Raw genomic sequence first — 16,997 nt, 5'->3', positions numbered from 1 at the left:
GCCCGAGTTACTTTCCAGGAGTTTGAAGTCAGCTGTGTCTGGTTGGAGCTGAGCTAGTTTAGACTGAACAGGGCATGCACCAGCGTCTGCTCTGTGACCTTTTGACGTCAGAGGGCGGAAAACTCCACCCTCAGGTCGTGCACAGCCTGTAGCTTAGTTACGCCTGTGCAGAACGGCCAGGACCACACCTTTGCCCGTCACCTCCGCCCACGCTCCCCACGCCTCCCACCGGCCTGCCGCTGCATCCCGTCGACACCCCAGCCCCTGGGCCTCAGGGAGGCTGACCTGAGTTCTGCTCTGCCTCCTCGCTTTGCTGTCTTGCAGGTAAACCCTCTCTTTGCTGCACATCTTGGCGTCGGGTGAAATGAAGCTGGCTCCTGGCAGAAGCTCCCTTCTCTGGGAGTCTGGGCTCCGCTGGCCCCGTCACCAGCCTCTGCTGCTGGGATTGTCCAAGGGCAGGGATGTGAGGGGATGAGGAAAGCAAGAGGGAAGGGAGAGAGGGAACTCGGGGGTTTGTGTTCTCTGTCTCTGTCTCATGTTTGAGCTTCAACTAGAAGCTTTTCCTGCAGGTGCTCTGTCTCCACAGCCCGCGTCTGGGTTTCCCGCTGCACCAAGTTCAGGTGAGGGCCACTGGAGGGGACAACTGGTCAACCCCCGGCCCTTTGGTGGTGCTTTGAATTCTGGTCGTCTCACCCTATCTGACCGCTTCTGCTGTCTTTCAAAGTCCTCCAGTAGCTGCTCCAGGCACTCTGCCCAGGTCTTATCATTATATACAGTGGGAAATAGGGGTGAGGGGTTACTCCAGCTTATCCAGAACTAGAAGCTGAAGTAGATTTTAGAAACCAAACCTAAAAGAGAAGCCGATTAGTGCAAATTCACTATTTTTACTAGAAAGATCTTTAAAGCCATTGTCTCCTGGTGGTAGGTTAGCGATGTCGTCTTTACCTACAAAGGACAGCTTCATTACCATCTAAATTTTATGCCCAAGCATCTCTCTATTTTTGCTTTATTAGAAAGAATTACTCAGATTCATCCAGGTTTCCAGCTACTCCTAGACTAGGTTGAATAAAGGACTAATGACTCCTGGAGACTTTCCTTTTAAAGCCATTTCATAGCCCATGTGCTCTAGGGGTCATCTGTTTCTACAGCTGGGCCTCTTCAGGGATTCTCTTAGCCCACAGTCTTAAATATTGAGCTCCACGGTGGGAAAGTTGATGGCAAGGCTAACTTCTAAACACATGAATGGAGAACAGTAAGTCACATTCATTGGATACATATGGATGGGGCTTTCTATTGAATTTCTGAACCAAAGCTACAGTTCTCACCTCATTGAAATGCAGGATTCACCTGGCGGAAGCCGCACCCCCCCCCCCACCTCAACCTGCCATCAAACATGAGGGAGTATTGTCTGAGTTACTTACTTCCTCCCAGTGCTGCCGGCATCTCCCCTTGGTGCTGTCAGCGTCTGGGGTGTTCATGCAGGGAGGGAGACAGGTGTTTGTCAGCTACTGCCTTTCCCTACCTGGTTTAGTTTCAGAAGCTTCAATTAAGCTCATTGAGAATATAGTTTGAAGAGGGAAGTGAGTTTCTAGGGGAAACCTGGAGACAGAGGGAGAGTTTCAGATAAAAAAGCAGCTTTTGCTGGCTGTGGAGAGTCAGGGCTACAGTTCACCCTTCCACAGCAGGGACCTGAGCCGGACCTCTGACTATGCCCCAGATCGTGTTGGGACCTCGGAGGCAGTGGCCATGTGATGGCCCCAGGCTGGGAACCTCAGCCTGGACTCCCAGCTTCCCCAAGCCTGGGTCAGAGGCAGCAAAGAGAACTCCAGATTGGAGGGTCCCTAGATGCCGGCCCTGGGTGTCTCTGCTCCCCCGTCTCTGCCCCACCTGGAACTCCCAAGACCCCAGCTACGTTTCCAGAAGAGGCTTCGGGAGCGCTCATGATCAAAATGCCTCTTGTATTCCCACCAGCCAAGCAGGACAGGGACTCAGAGGCAAAGCTAAGTTGATTGAAAGACGCTGAAGACACAGCAGATTTCTGGCGCTGCCGCGTTGGGGACTGAGATTCCCCTCCACCATGCCCCCCACCCCTGGCTGCACACGCATGAGAACAGTCAACAGAGACATACCCTTTGTATGAAAGAGGAGTTTTTAGTAGACAGACGAAGCTGCCAAAAGCCAAGGAGTCTTACTTAGCCAAATGATTGCAGCCTGGGTTTTATTTTTAAGTGTCTTTTTAGCATTACGCTGTCCCCTATAATAATCCACATGACTCGCACAAGTGGCAGGAGACCCTAATTGGCCCCGGTGAAGGGATTTTTCATATGTTTCAGGAGGGAAAGGATGAGCAGCATGTGCAGTTACACTAATGGTTTCATTTTTTAAGATCCTGAGTGTTGGTTATGTGCCGTTGTTGTTTTATTGTGGGTGGATTAACAGTTGCTCATCCCAAGTCGCGGGCAGCTTCCGCAGGGGTGAGGGGGCTGGGAGGTGCGTTCCATCTCGCGGCTGTGACCAGCCCTCTTGATTGGTTTTTCTCTCTCCTGCGGAGGTCAGTAACCAGCTCCGATATGATTTCTGCTGAATCAGTTTGCTGGGATCTGTCTTGTCCTCCCTCCCAGCGTTAATTATGTCACCAAATGAGGGCTGAAATACAGAGCTTATTGCAAGAGCAGAAAAATGTATTTCTCTTTGTTGGCCGGTCTTTCATCGTGACTCTCAGCTCCCTCCCTGCCTCCCCAAGGTCTGTAATCAATAGTCATGTGGCTCCAGGTCCTTTATCTGGGGGAGAGGGGTGACCTTGGCAGTGCTTGCTTGTCAGACTTCAGAATCCAGAGTTAATGTCGGGGTAAAAGGACTTTATTCTCTTTCCCTTTCCAATGAAATGCACTTCTTGTTTTAAAACAGCCCTTCCTTGCAGAAATGTCTCTCTCCTGTCTTCTGGGAATTGCTGTTGTTCATCTTCAGGAAAGAGAACTCTGCCTCTCGGTGACCAAGAGTAAAAGCAAAGTTCAAACAAGTAACTTCCCACCCAAAACCCTTTCCTTAAAGGGAAACTAATTTTTGGTCCAATTTAGAATGAGATAGTGTTCAAGTGCCTCCACGTTCCCAGAATTTCTGATGTTTGTGCCACAAACCTACCCCATGGTGCTGTGGGCTCGTGGCCATGTGAAGATGAAGACATGCTCGCCTCCACCCTGGCACAAGAGACAGGCTCTGTTCATGGTCACTGAGATGAAACGAAGGCTGTTAGGTGAGCCCAAAACGCTGGTAGTGGGGCCTAGACCACACGAGAAGGGAGGGACGCTGCGTCTCTCAGCCGTGGCCATGGAGAGAGGACAGTGGGTGAGACTGGCACGTGGACAGCACAGGGAGCCAAGCCACGTCCCTGCAGCCCTTTTATGAATCCTGCCTCCACCTTCTGGGGCTCACCTCACAAAATATGTTAAGAAGGTGCCCCTTAGGTGCCCCCCACACTCCCCCCTGCGGCATCTTACCAGCTTAGCCTGGAAGCGGCTGCAGCTGATGCTCACTGTTCCCAGTAATTATGTTCCACGAAGTCTCCGCCGAGCTGAGCCATTGCTCCTAGGAGAAACAGACCATCCGCGGGGAGCCTCCGGTCACAGCATTTGCATAAACAGGTAAGTGTAGACCCCAGCGCACATGCGTTTCCGTTAAAGACACCTTATTTAATCCATATGTGGCGCTGATTCATAAACACTGAACTCACGGCTGACAGCACTTCCTGTCACGCCTGATGGTGCGTCTCCTCCCCAAGGCTCATCACAGCCTGCTTGCGTCAAGAAGCCCGGGTCAGCACAAGAGCGGGGGCCACGGAATGACCCCGTGATGGTGCCGCAAGTGTGGATCTGGGGGTTACAAGCGGATTGTAAGGGGTTGGTGAAGCCCTAAGTGTGGAATGCGCGAACCACAAGGATGAACTCCGCTCTAAGCCGCCTTGTACCTTCCCTTTCCAGAGCTCTCTGTTTTGGGTCCCTGTATTTGTTTGCAGGGCCACCAGAACAAGGCACCCCAGACGGGGTGACTTAACCAACAGAGATCTGTCGTCTCGCAATTCTGGAGGCTAGAAATCCACGGTCAAGGTACTGGCGGGTGAAGCCATCCTCCTTGGCTTGTAGACGACAGTCACCGTCTTGCTTAAAGTCCCTGTGTCCTAACCTCTTAGAAGGACACCAGTGTTACTGGATTAGGGGCCTCCCGATGGCCTCATTTTACTTTAATCAGCCCTTTTAAGGCCCTGTCTCCAAAGACAGTCACATTCTGAGATACTGGGGGGGTTAGGACTGTGAAGTGTGAATTCAGGGAGGACAGCGTTAAGCCCGTAACAGTCCATTGCCCCAGGACCCTGCTCAGCCCCCCTGGACCTACTGTCTCAGTTTAAGACGTCAGGACCTTAGCGTTTCCCTCTCAGAGCTGCTGTGTTGCATTTCAAACATGAGCAGAACGGGCTTTCTCCTAATCAGAGTTAGGATCAGGCTACCAGCTTTGGGCCCCGAAGACAACGAAGATTCAGAGCAAAGCAGACAGAACACACCTCCAAGCAGGGTGTGGGGCATCTTCTCCCGCACAAGCCAGTCACTGGGAGACCAGAAAAAGCAGCCTCATCCCAGGCTGGACCCCGAGGCCTCGGGCGGCCCTGGAGGTGGCGGGCATTCTGCTCGTCCCGGCTGCCCTTGGTGTACCCAGTCTCCTCGCAGGAGCCTCGCAACCTCTGCCTGGGGGTGAGGGCGCCACGGGGACGCCGGCGGCCTAGGGCAGGGACTCGCCTGGTCGCTGGAGGAAGCAAGTGATTGAAGTCAGTAAGTCTGCCTTCCACTCTTGCTCCCCAACTCACCTACCAGACAGCCCTGATGTCGTGGGCTGACTTGTGCCTTTTCCCCTCAGAGATGCTGCAGTCCCAACCTCAGTGCCTGTGAACGTGACCTTATTTGGAAATAGGATCTTGACAGATCATCAAATTAAGATGATGTCGTGGAGGGGGGGGCCAGTCCAATGTGACTGCTGACCTCATAGAACGGGGAGATTCCGACCCAGAGCCTTACACGGTGAATTCCATGTGAAGATGAAGGCAGAGGTTGGGGTGATGTTTTACAAGCCAAGGAACACCAAAGATGGCCAGCAAAGTCCCAGAAGCTCAGGGAGACGCCAGCAAAGTCCCAGAAGCTCGGGGAGATGCCTGGGACAGATTCTCCCTCTCAGCCTCGGAAGGAGCCCACCCTGCCCACACCTTGACCTTGGATTTTATCCTCCAGAACTATGAGAGGTTCAATTTCTGTTATTAAGCCACACAATTTCTGATATTTTATTACAGCAGCCCCAGCAAACTAAGACACGCAGTGAAATTTTCACTCGGATTCCTTCTCCCTGCTGCTTAAACCTCATCGTCACATTTAGGAGTCAGGAGTCACCCTTTACTGGTGTCTGCCCTGTTCTATGCCTCTTCCTGAAGTTCGTTACACTACAAGCCCACCAGTCACCCCCACATACACATTCATCCACAGCCATACCCAATCCTTGGCTGCCCCAGGGCCTTTGCACCCACTGTCCCCTTCCTCTGGACTGCTCTTTCAAGTCTTTTTTCATTTTGGTTTCAGTACAAACATCACCCCTTCTGGGAGGCCTCTCTGACACCCCGTCTAAGCCAGTGCTCCCCACTGCCCTGAGCCTGTGCTAGCCCTCATCCTGTTCCATTTCTTGCATGGAACTAATTGTGGTCTGCAATTATCCTGGTGGGAAAAATGAACAGAAAGGAAATAGAACCACTGGTAACGTTTTGGCATGTCTCTGATGAGATTCTGTATGGCATGATTTCAAGTCTCTGCTCTCCAAAGCTTCCACCGTTAACACGTATTATTTTCTAATCAACAGAGAGGTGATAGCTGCTCGCCAGATGGTCAGCAGTTTATTGGCATCTGTGACTTGAGCAGTGCTGGTTGGTGGCTGGCAGAACACTGCCCTTCTAGGTGGTTCTTTGGCAGGATTTCTTTCCAGACAACTGTGATGGCTTCAAAACACTTCCTTTGAATTCTTTGATTCTGTGTCCCTCCAGTCAGAATTAGGCTGACCTTGGTGAGGTGTTTGTGACGGGACAGAAGGGACACTGTGTGACTTCCAAGGGCAGGTCAGAAAAAGCCCATTCTCTTCGGACACTTGCTCTGGGGGCATCTAGAGGAAACCAGAGGCCGTGTTAGAAAGCCTCCACCATGCTGGAGAGGCCACCTGCAGGTGCTCCAGCCACCAGCGCCATCCACCACCAGCCTGTGGACGAGCTGGTGGGGGCGCCATCTTGGACGTCCACCCCAGTGCAGTCCTGAGACGGCTGAACACCAACCACCATCCGAGTGAGAGCTGCCCCCCACACCTTTCCTGCCTTCTTGTCCCAAAAGGGCATGAGCACAGTAAAACAAAAATAAAATTGTTGTTTTACACCCCGAAGTTTGGGGTGATTGGTATTGTAGAAACTGGGCAGTAGTTCTCCACAGAGAAATAGTAACCTAGTCAGTTCGTAGGCCTGTTAATGACTGGTACCGTGTTAACAGCAGGGTTTGAGCCGAGTCATAGGCAGAAAGGACTCGGGGAATTCTCGCCCAGCGAGGTGAGCCTCAGCATCACACGTGTGAATCCTGAAGCCAGACGTGTTGTGTGACGTTTGTGCCAAATTCCATTTGGTTTGGGGAAACTACTTCAGAGTCTTTGGCCAAGGAGCTCCCCTGGTAAAGTGGAAACCCCAGGACTCGAGTCAGACAGCTCTGAGAACGTTCTGTCTCTGCTCTGTTACTTTATCAGGCATGCATTTGGTGGCAGTTAAGAGGATGCTTGAGTAACCTGGATTTTAAACAGATGGGATTGTTTTTCTCACAGAAATCTGGAGTAGGCTTTTGCTGGCATTGCTTTAGCTGATTGAATAACATCATCATTGGGGCCCAGGCTGTGTTAGTGCCCAGACTCATGGTTTTTTAATTGTTAGGAGTGTTTTGGTTTTTTGTTTTTGTTTTCGTTTGCCTCAGGGTCACAAAATGGCTGCAGTAGCACCAGATACACTTCTGCTAACAGGTCAGTGAGAAGGGAAGAAGCAAGAAAAGTCATGCTAGTCACATCTTTTCATTTTGTTTCTTCATTTGTTGAGAGGGGTTTTGTTTGTTTGTTTTACAAAAAAAGCAAGTTTTTCCAGAGGTCCATGTAGCAGTGTTTTCCTTAAGTTTCATGGGTCAGAACTGGATCAGGTGGCTTTCCCTAGCTGCAGGAGAGGCTGGAATTGGGAAACAGCTCATTCCCATGACTGTCTCAGATAATCACACTCATCACTTGGGGCTGGTGCATTGCAGCCTTCAAGTCAAGTTGTTCTTAGCGAGGAAGAAATAGGGGGTGAGTTTTGGATACTCGGTGGGAAGTGTCCACTCCAGCCACCTGACCAGGTTATGCTTTAGTGTCTTTGAACAAGATCCTTGAGCCTGCTGTTTATAGAACAGAATGACACTCAGCACCCAGCAGACTGGCTCACTTTCGAAGGATGTCCTGAATGAAGGCACTTCTGGAAGACAGCCAGGCTGCCTCATCTACCCAAATACATTGCACACAGTCTAGAATTAACGTGCTGATGGGTTATGTGGTGGGCACACAGTTCTGGCTCTGAGACCAGCAGTCTGCTTCCAAGGGGGAAGAAAACAACAAAACTGAATGCTCTAGAAAAACCTGAGTGCTGCAAGTCATAATCACGTCCGTGGATGAAGCGAGCTGCCCTCTGTATTGGGCTGCGGACCCCAGGTGCTTCCATCCGCCCTCCGCCCATGGCTCATTCACATCCCGAGGTTATGAAGCCCAGCGGGGGATAGCGGTGCCCCACTCCCGCCCACCCCACTCTCCCGTCTCTTTGCATTTTCTCAGTGGCACTGGCACATTCATTTCTCTAGAGTTTCTACCTTTTTTATAGGATCATTACCTCCCTCAGAAGTGCGTCTGGGCCAGTGTCCATGGGCGAGCCCCAGCTGTGTTTCCCAGGACAGTGGTACCCAGGTCGCCCTGGGACGGCAGTTCCTAGGCCACTAAGGCAGATGCCTCCTCTCCTCTTGTCTGTTCTTGTCGTCAATCAAGCTGATTCTCTCGCCAGAATTGCTCCTTGCTGCGGTGCCTTCGCCTGACAGAGAAATCCCTTCCACTGCCAGCTCCCAGGAGGCCAAGCCCTTGACTCCTAAGCAGAATGACTCGTTAAACTTCCATTGCCTTTCAGAATGAACGCGGCTGCAGAAGAGCATTTTTCTACACCTCCTCCTGGAAATCATGCATAAGGAACAAGGAGAATTTTAAAACCCCATAAACTCCATTTTTGGGGAAAGCAGAAAATAGACATAGTCCACAGACTACAGCATATGTGGAGGGGCGACAGAGAGGCCGGGCTTGGGACGGGCTGCCCGGGAGGGAGGGAGGAACGTGACGGCGCAGGGGACACCGGCGGCCGTGGAGGGAAGCACGGCCTGTGCAAAGTGCAGCCCAGGATGAGGGTCCGCCCTTAGCCCAGCAGTGGCCCCCATGTCTACGGCGGCCAGCACGGGGCTGGGGTGGAGGCGCTGGGGGCTCTTCCGGACCAGGTTTGGCTCTGAGAAGCAGAGGAGGCAGGACAGTAAAGAGTGGGTGAGAATCAGGGAGATGCAGATCAAAACCACAGCAAGATACCACCTCACACCTGTCAGAATGGCCGTCATCAAAGAGAACACAGATAGCAAATGTTGGTGAGGATGTGGAGAAAAGGGAACCTGCGCACTGTTGGTGGGGATGTAAATTGGTGCAGCCACTGGGGAAAACAGTATGGAGGTTTCTCAAAAAACTAAACATGGAACAACCATATGACCCAGCAATTCCACTCCTGAGTGTATATCCAAAAAAAAAACCAAAAACACTAATTTGAAAAGATACATGCACCTCAGTGTTCCTAGAAGCACTATATACAGTAGCCAAGATGTAGAAACTACCTAAGTGCCCACCAACAGATGAATGGATAAAGGTGTGGAATATATACACCACGGAATACTACTCAGCCATAAAAAGGATTAAATGTTGCCATTTGCAGCAACATGGAGGGACCTGGAGGACATTAAACTCAGTGAAACAAGTCAGACAGAGAAAGACAAATACTATACAATATCACTTATATATGGAATGTAAGAAATACAGTAAGCCACTGAATATAACAAAAAAGAAACAGACTCACAGATACAGAGAACTAGTGGTCCCCAGTCGGGAGACGGAAGAGGGAGGGGCGGTATAGGGGTAGGAGGGACCAAAGGGTTATTATGAGATTATATGAAACCATCTGTGAATCTTTTGAAGACTGTAAAGCCTTATAGAATTTAAAATGTCTTTCATTCAATTAAAAAAAAAATAGAATAGATGAGACATAGCCTCACGCAGCAGGAGAGAAGAAACACCCACCTGGCGCTCACAAATTTCACTCTGCACCCCTCAGGGGCCTCCCACAGAGGCTGCTGTGCGTCTCCCCAGATTCCCTGTCTCCTTTTCCCGTGTGCTTGGCGTGCTGGCCAGGCACATGGCCACCCATGTGGAGACCACATCTCCCCGCCTCCCTTTTGGCTTGGCGTGGTCATGTGACTTCTAGGGACCAATGGGATGTGAGTGGAAGGGACATACATGGCTCTGGCCTCAGACAAACCACCCTTTTTGGATGTTGGCCTTTCTCTGTTCTCCAGAGGCTGGAATGCAGACGAGGTGGCAGTGCTGCTTCCACGATGCTGGACGTGGACTGGAACGGGGCAGGGCAGCAATGGAATGGAAGGGCCCTGGGCTGTGGGTGACTTCATGGGTGTGGAGCACCCCCTCCAGCAGCCAGGACTGAGACCACTGGACTGGCAGGTGAGGGACGGGCTTCTCCCCTACATAAGCCACTGGTTTCTGTATCCTCAGCCCACATTCTGTATGGTACATCCTCCCTGTAAACGTGCACCTGGAGGAGGGGTGTGGCCATAACCTGAACTAGTGTCACAGGCTTAGTCGAGGGCGGGCAGGGGGCGAACGTTTGTTCATTGAATTTCTAGAAACTCATGCTCTTGACTGTGCGAGTGTTTCTAGCTGGAAGACGTGCTCAGGTCTGAAAATAGCTGCTCGTTAGCTGACCTGACGTTTCCCGTCCGTGTTCCTTGATGACGTTCTGTAGAAGAAGCTCTTCTTCTCCCCAAATACAGTTTCACCTGAAGTGCCAGCATAAAAAGAGAGGGAAGCGGGTCTGACTGTGGTGGGCTCGGAGGGCACAAGGACCCCCTCCCCCCTTGTCAGCCCGTCTCAGGGATCCGAACAAACCTAGCTCCAGTGAAGGTGATGAATTTCACAGCTCTCTGTGGTCCGCCTTGGACCCCTTTATCCGGAGCAGAAATCACAGACTCACTGTGAATGCACACAGCGGCATGGAGGAATCTCACAAACGTTTTGCCGAGTGGAAGAAATTGGACACGGAAAAGTCCATACTGTTGTGTCCCAGGCACGTAATGTTCTAGAACAGACCCAACAAATCCACAGTGACCGAAGCAAATCAGTAGTTGCTTCCCGCGGTGGGGAGGGGTGGCTGGAGGTAAGGATTGATGGGGAGGGGCCTGGGAATGGCCGCGTGATGGGAAGTTCTGTACCTTGATGAGGGTTTGGCTCACACAGGTGTCTGACTTGTCAACGCTTGTCAGATCACCACACTTCAGACTTGTGCGTTTCACTGTATGTACATTTTACCTAAAAAAAAAGACAGCGGCAGCAAACGGAGCGTCAGGGCTGAGGGCAGGCAGAGGGGGTGGAAGGTTACGGTGAGGGCTGGGCCAGGATGCCGCCTGGAGCCCATCACAGAGCAGGAGGGATGCGCTGAGTTTTGGTGTGAGAGTGTGCCGCGCCCAGAACTATTAAGACCCACCCCATTCATTCTACTGTGCTTCGCTTTATGGCACTTCGCAGATACTGTGTTTTTTTACAAATCGAAGGTCTGTGGCAACCCTGCCTCCAGCAAATCAGTCCGCGCCATTTTCCCCACAGCATTTGCTCACTTTGTGTCCTGGTGTCACATTTTGGTAGTTCTGGCAATCTCTTAAACTATTATTATTTTTATATCCGTGGTCAGTAATCTTTGATGTTACTGTTGTAATTGTTTGGGGGAGCCATGAACTGCCCCCACGTAAGATGGCAAACTTACTCGATTGTTGAGATGACAGCGAGGGATTTAGAGCACTGTGTAAACTTAGTTGACAAAGGGGTGGCAGGTTTTGAGAGGACTGACTCCAATTTTGAAAGACGTTCTGCTGTGGGTAAAATACTGTAAAACAGCGTTGCACACTACAGAGAAATCGGTCATGGAAGGAGGAGTCAATCAGTGCAGCAAATTCATTGTCTTATTTTAAGAAATTACCACGACCACCCCAACGTTCACCAATCCCCCCGATCGGTCAGCAGCCAACCCCCTTCTAGGCCAGACTCTCCACCAGCGAAAGTATTACGAGCGGCTGGAGGATCAGGTGATGGTTCACATTAACAGTAACGTATTTTTTAATTCAGGTATGCCCATCAGTTTTTTTTTTTTAAAGACATGGTGCTGTTGAACACTTAATAGACCACAGTGTAGCATGAACACCACTTTTCTGTGCGCCTTGAAACCGAAAACCCACGTGACTTGCGGCATTGTGACACTCGCTTTACGGCGGTGTTCTGGGGCTGACCACGCCGTCTCCGAGGTCTTCCTGTGTTTTAGGAAGATAGTTGTTTGTCACTAGTTGAAGTGAGCACATCCAGCTGCTCACCGTGAACACTACTGTGAACCCTGGCCACCACGCACCCGAGCCTGAGTCTCCCTCCGAGGCCCCAGACCAGGCTCTTCCCCTCTGAGAGGGTGTTGTCTCCTGCTTTCCAGCTGCTCAGGCCAAAACCTTGGAGTCACCCTGGACTCTTCTCTCAGATTTCACAGTCAAACCATCAGGAAATCTTGTAGCTACCACTTCGAAATTGTGAACCCAGAATCAGAGCACCCCATCCCCTCCTCTGCCTCCGTGAGCTGGGTTTCTGCAGCTCCTCCAGCTGGTCTCTCTCTCTCTCTGCCCTTTGGCTTTCTCACCCACGTGCTCTCATTCCATTCCAGCCTCCTCACTGTCCCTCTCATACCCCGGGGCCTTTGCACAGACCACTTCATCTCCCTGGAACACACTTCCCTTTATGGCTGCGTGGCTCGACTTCTCTCCTCCTCCAAGTGTTTGCTCAAAGGTCCCCTTTCTCTGTAAGTTCTCTCCTTGTGAAGGAAAAACCGGGCTGGTCTAACAAGATAACTCACAATTCTAGGAATGTGAAGGAGAGACTGGGCTAGGCTAACAAGATAACTCACAAATCTAAGTATTGGAATACTGATCTGAGTTCTGCTAGACTAACTTGTAAATCTAGGTTAATTAGTGTTGGTTTCCTGTTCATGTTTTTTACTAGCCAGGTGGGTTTTCAAAGATACATATCTGGCTTTGGAATGTTGGTTTGCTGCCTCCCTGCCTCCACTTTTGTGATGATAATGCTGCTAAAGCTGTTCCATGCCTACTGGCTGAATACCCCAGGCTTGTACTTTACCCTGTAAAACCTCATGCGCACATCTTGGAGGTGCTCAGAGCTTTGGAGCAGAAGCCCCTCTGGGCCCGCCGTTCATAATACATCTGAGTAGTGCTTGTTTCTTGACTGGCCTGTCGTTTCGGTAACATCCTGACCACTCATTGAGGATCCCAGCACCTCCCCAGCCTTCCCACCATTTTTATTCTGCTCTGTTTTCTCCCATAGCCTTAACACCTTCCATCATCCTAGCTCTTTATTTATGTACTGTGTTTATTGTCCGCGTCTCCCTGCTAGGATGCAAACTCGAGGCCAGCAGAAATTTTTACTTTCTTTTATTCTCTGATCTATCACCCAGAATCGTGCCAGACACAGTAGGCACTCAGTAAATATTTGCTGATTAAATAATTGGGGAGGGGGAGTGTTAGCTATTTCATTTGTAATAGAGTGCATTTAAGATCACAAAATAAATGAAGTCGTGTGGTCATCCAAATGTATTGTCTGTGGTGCAGCATTTTGAAATATGAAGATACTCAGCTCTGCTTAAATGCTTGTCATTTTTCCCCTCTTATCAGCTGCATTTAGAAGTCTCCCCACTTTGTAGAAGGCAGCTGATCACTCACCCTGGGAACAGCAGCATTTCTTCTCCCTCGTCTGGACCAGGATGACAATTCTCAGAGGCCACACCGAGAGCATTTGTAGCCCCTCCACACACTCCCAAGGACAGACCAAGTTAGGCTGCGGCAACACACGGCCTCAGGGTTTCAGTGGCTGAAAACGGGAAGGGCTGATGTCTCACGCACCTGCGGTTGCGGGTGGAACTGAGGCGTCCAGACAGCTGCCCTCCAGGTGACGGCTGGTTTTCGCCCCACTCTGGTAGGTGTGCTGCCGTGTTCCTGGCCGGGGAACAGGGCCCTGGAGCCTCGTCTACGGGCAGTTAAGTGCTTCTGCCTGCAAGGGACGTGGTTCACTGCTGCTTCGTTTCATTGGCTGAAGCCTGTCACGTGAGCTCAAGGGCACCTTGGCCGCCGCGTGGTCAGCAGCCCCCGTTCTGCCACGAGTGAGGCTGAGTATCTTACATGTGAACTTTTAACTCTGTTCATATAGTGTTGTCAACTTTTCTGAGAAACAGTTGCTTTTTTTCTTGTTAATTTGGAAGAACTCTTCTACGATTAGAGGATCAGCCTTTTGCTTTTGGTGTAAGTGGCCAAGACAGTGTTGCAGTTTGACTTTTTGACTATTTTTCGAAGTATAGTTGATTTACAATGTTGTGTTCATTTTTGGTGTACAGCATTGTGATTCAGCTACACATCTGCATATATTCCTTTTCATATTCTTTTTCATTATAAGCTATTACAAGGTATTGAATATAGTTCCCTGTGCTATACCGTAGGACCTCGCTGTTTATCTATTTTATATATAGTAGTGTGTATCTACAAATTCTAAACTCCCAATTTATCCCTTCCACCCCCTTTCCCCCCTGGTAACCGTAAGTTTGTTTTCTGTCTCTGTGATTCTGTCTCTGTTTTGTAAATAAATTCATTTGTGTCCTTTTTTTAAATTCCACATATGAGTGATACCATATTTTTCTTTCTCTTCCTGGCTTACTTCACTTAGAATGATGATCTCCAGGTCCATCCATGTCGCTGCAAGTGGCATTATTTTATTCTTTTGTGTGGCTGAACAGTATTCCATTGTATAAATACACCACAGCTTCTTTATCCAGTCGTCTGTCAGTGCGCACTTAGGTTGCTTCCGTGTCTAGGCTGTTGTAAACAGTGCTGCTGTGAACATTGGAGCGCATGTATCTTTTCAAATTAAAGTTTCTTCCAGGAATATGCTCAGGAGTTGGATTGCTGGATCATAGGATTACTCTGTTTTTAGTTTTTTAAGGAATCTCCATACTGTTTTCCATAGTGGCTGCACCAAAATACATTCCTAGATCTTTTTTATGGTGTTTTATGCTGTACAGAGTTAAACATTTTTATTGTAATATAAAACACAGGTACAGAAAAATGCACAAAAGAGATATACAGCTTCATGAGTGATTTTAAGGCAAACGCCCTTGTGAGCATCACCCCATGAAAAGTCTCCTCAGAAACCATCCCCCATCTGTTTGGATTCCAGCTTCTTCTCTCCCCACAGCGTCACCACCCTCCTGGCTTGTACGGTTGTCACTTCCTTGCCTTTCTATCTTCCTTTCTATTTTTTGAGCTCTGTCAAGTCCTTTTGGCATGTGTACTTCAGGTCTTTTCATTTTTAAAGAGAGAACATTTCATGCCTGTAACCAAAGTCTCCTGCAACCTCTCCCTTCCCTTCCCCAGAGGCAGACACTCTCGGAAGTTGGTATGCGTCATTCAGGGGCCTGTTTTTATGCTTTTTGCTGTGAAGACATAGAGGTATTTCCATGAATTATACAGGCTATTGTTTTCCACTTTTGAAACACCGTATATTGAAGGTAGCCTCCTGGACAAATCTTTCTGCACGTTTACCATCCTGCGCTGGTTTGGGGATGTATCCATGCTGACATGTGTGGCTCCAGTTCATCTGTTTAATTACTACCTAATATTCCACTGGGTGACTGAACTGGAAGCCTTTATTGGTTCTCCCCTAATGGATGTTGAGCTCATCTGTGGTTTTTGGCAACTGCCAGCAATGCTGCCATGAGCGCCCCATACAAATCTACCTCCCCAGGCTCAGGGGTAAGGGTTTCCTGAGCGTGTTTCTGGGACTTCCTTGCACTTCAGGATAAATCAGTCGCCCCAGGTGCATCCCGAGGACGTTAGAGTTCAGTCTTCCCCGCATGCGAAAGAATTGTGAGATTGTTTTAAGTCTCCTTTAATCTTGGGATTTCCCTTCCATCCTCTTTTTCTTACAGTCTGACTATTGGGAAAATCCGGGGTGTTGGGGGGTGATTGCATCCCTGCAGTGTCCTTCAGCATGATCATCTGGTCTCTGCATTTCTTGCAAATTGGCAGCTGGACCCAGAGGCTCTGTGAGACCCATTTGATCCCTTTGGCAAGACTCCAGGTGGTGTCTGCCCTCCCTAGTCCCATGGGCTCCAGTGCAAGGTGAAATCACAACCTAGTGAAAGCAGCGGTATTATCATGGTACCAGCTTGAGTGAAAATGCTTCTGGGGAGTCGCCATTAACAATGGTACTGGACGGAGGGGGACGGCAGAGCTCTGTGGTAGAGCACATGTTCAGCATGCACGGGGTCCTGAGTTCAGTCCCCGGTACCTCCATCAAAGTAAATAAATAAATAAGCCTAATTACCTCCCCCCAGAAAACAAAAACAACAAACAAATAATTGTTTAAAAAAAAAGACTAAATTTTTTAAAAAATAGAAAACAGAAAAGAATGACACTGGATGAAAAACAAACTTGCAGTTACCAAAGAGGAAAGGAGAGGGGTTAGATAAATTGGGAGTTTGGGGTAAGCAGATAAAAACTACTATATATAAAATAGAAAAACTACAAGGTCCTACCGTACAGCACAGGGAACTATATTCAATACCTTGTAATAACTATAACAAAAAAGAATATGGAAATACATATTTATGTGTGTAACCAAATCGCTCTGCTGTACACCAGAAACTGGCACAACATTGTAAATCAACTAGACCAGTTTTTAAAAAAAAGAATGGCACTGGACTCTGAGGTGGGATAAACACGTTTTATTAGGTATCCGTGGTGGATAAGGTAGTATCCTTCTATCCCTGTTTCGGTGGGTGCCATTTTTTAAATTGAAATGGATGTTGAAAATTTTCAAATGCCCTTTTAGCATAAAATGAAGATGAGCTATTCCTTTCCCTTTGAATTTTATTGATTAGAGTTCCTGCAGTTGAATTACTCTTACATTCCTCACATAATAATATACTCAGTCGTGACGTATTTGAAAACGTTAGTAGATTCATTCACTAATAAGGCATTTTATTTAGAAATTTTGCATGTACATCCATGAGTGAGGGTGGCTGGTGTTTTATTGTTGTCCTTACTGTTTTCAGGAGTGGGGTGGGGTCATGTCTGCTGCTACCGCAGTCCGTCGACTACTAATAACAAGCTCAGGCTCTTCTCACGAAAAGAACTTGAGATAGTTCCTTCTTTTTTGGTCCCGTGCTGTTTGGCTGGAGTAGAGGCACTAATAATTGCCCCAAGGGTTTCTCTCACTTGCTCACACTTTTTTTTTTTTTTTAAGTATTGCTGTGAAAAACATCTGACACCTGCTTGGATTTTTTTCCTTCTGAGTATCTTCCTTTGCTTGCATTGTTGCCCAAAGGAATTTTTTTCTTTTGCTTTGAAGTTTAGTCACCAACTAGTAATGTTTCAGTGTTAACTGCTCTGAGCCACCAAGTGTGTTCTTTCATTACACAGGTCCAAGTCTTCTTTGATTTCGAAGAAGTTTTCTTGAGTTAT

The 16,997-nt window shown here is 48.9% G+C and overlaps 1 long non-coding RNA gene across 1 annotated transcript; it reads right to left on the bottom strand.

Moving 5' to 3' along the window:
* Positions 1–2,201: 2,201 nt before the first annotated feature.
* Positions 2,202–4,945, bottom strand: LOC140686983 (uncharacterized). Its single transcript, XR_012060995.1, has 3 exons — positions 4,856–4,945; positions 3,498–3,585; positions 2,202–2,982 (listed from the first exon to the last, which is right to left on the bottom strand). It is a non-coding gene; the product is annotated as an uncharacterized lncRNA (long non-coding RNA).
* Between the last annotated feature and the right edge of the window lie 12,052 nt (positions 4,946–16,997).

The sequence above is a fragment of the Vicugna pacos genome, chromosome 18 (assembly GCF_048564905.1).
Source record: "Vicugna pacos chromosome 18, VicPac4, whole genome shotgun sequence".
In the NCBI taxonomy this organism is placed as follows: domain Eukaryota; kingdom Metazoa; phylum Chordata; class Mammalia; order Artiodactyla; family Camelidae; genus Vicugna; species Vicugna pacos.
Note: the sequence above shows the minus strand (reverse complement) of the source record. Positions and strands in the feature narration are given on the sequence as shown.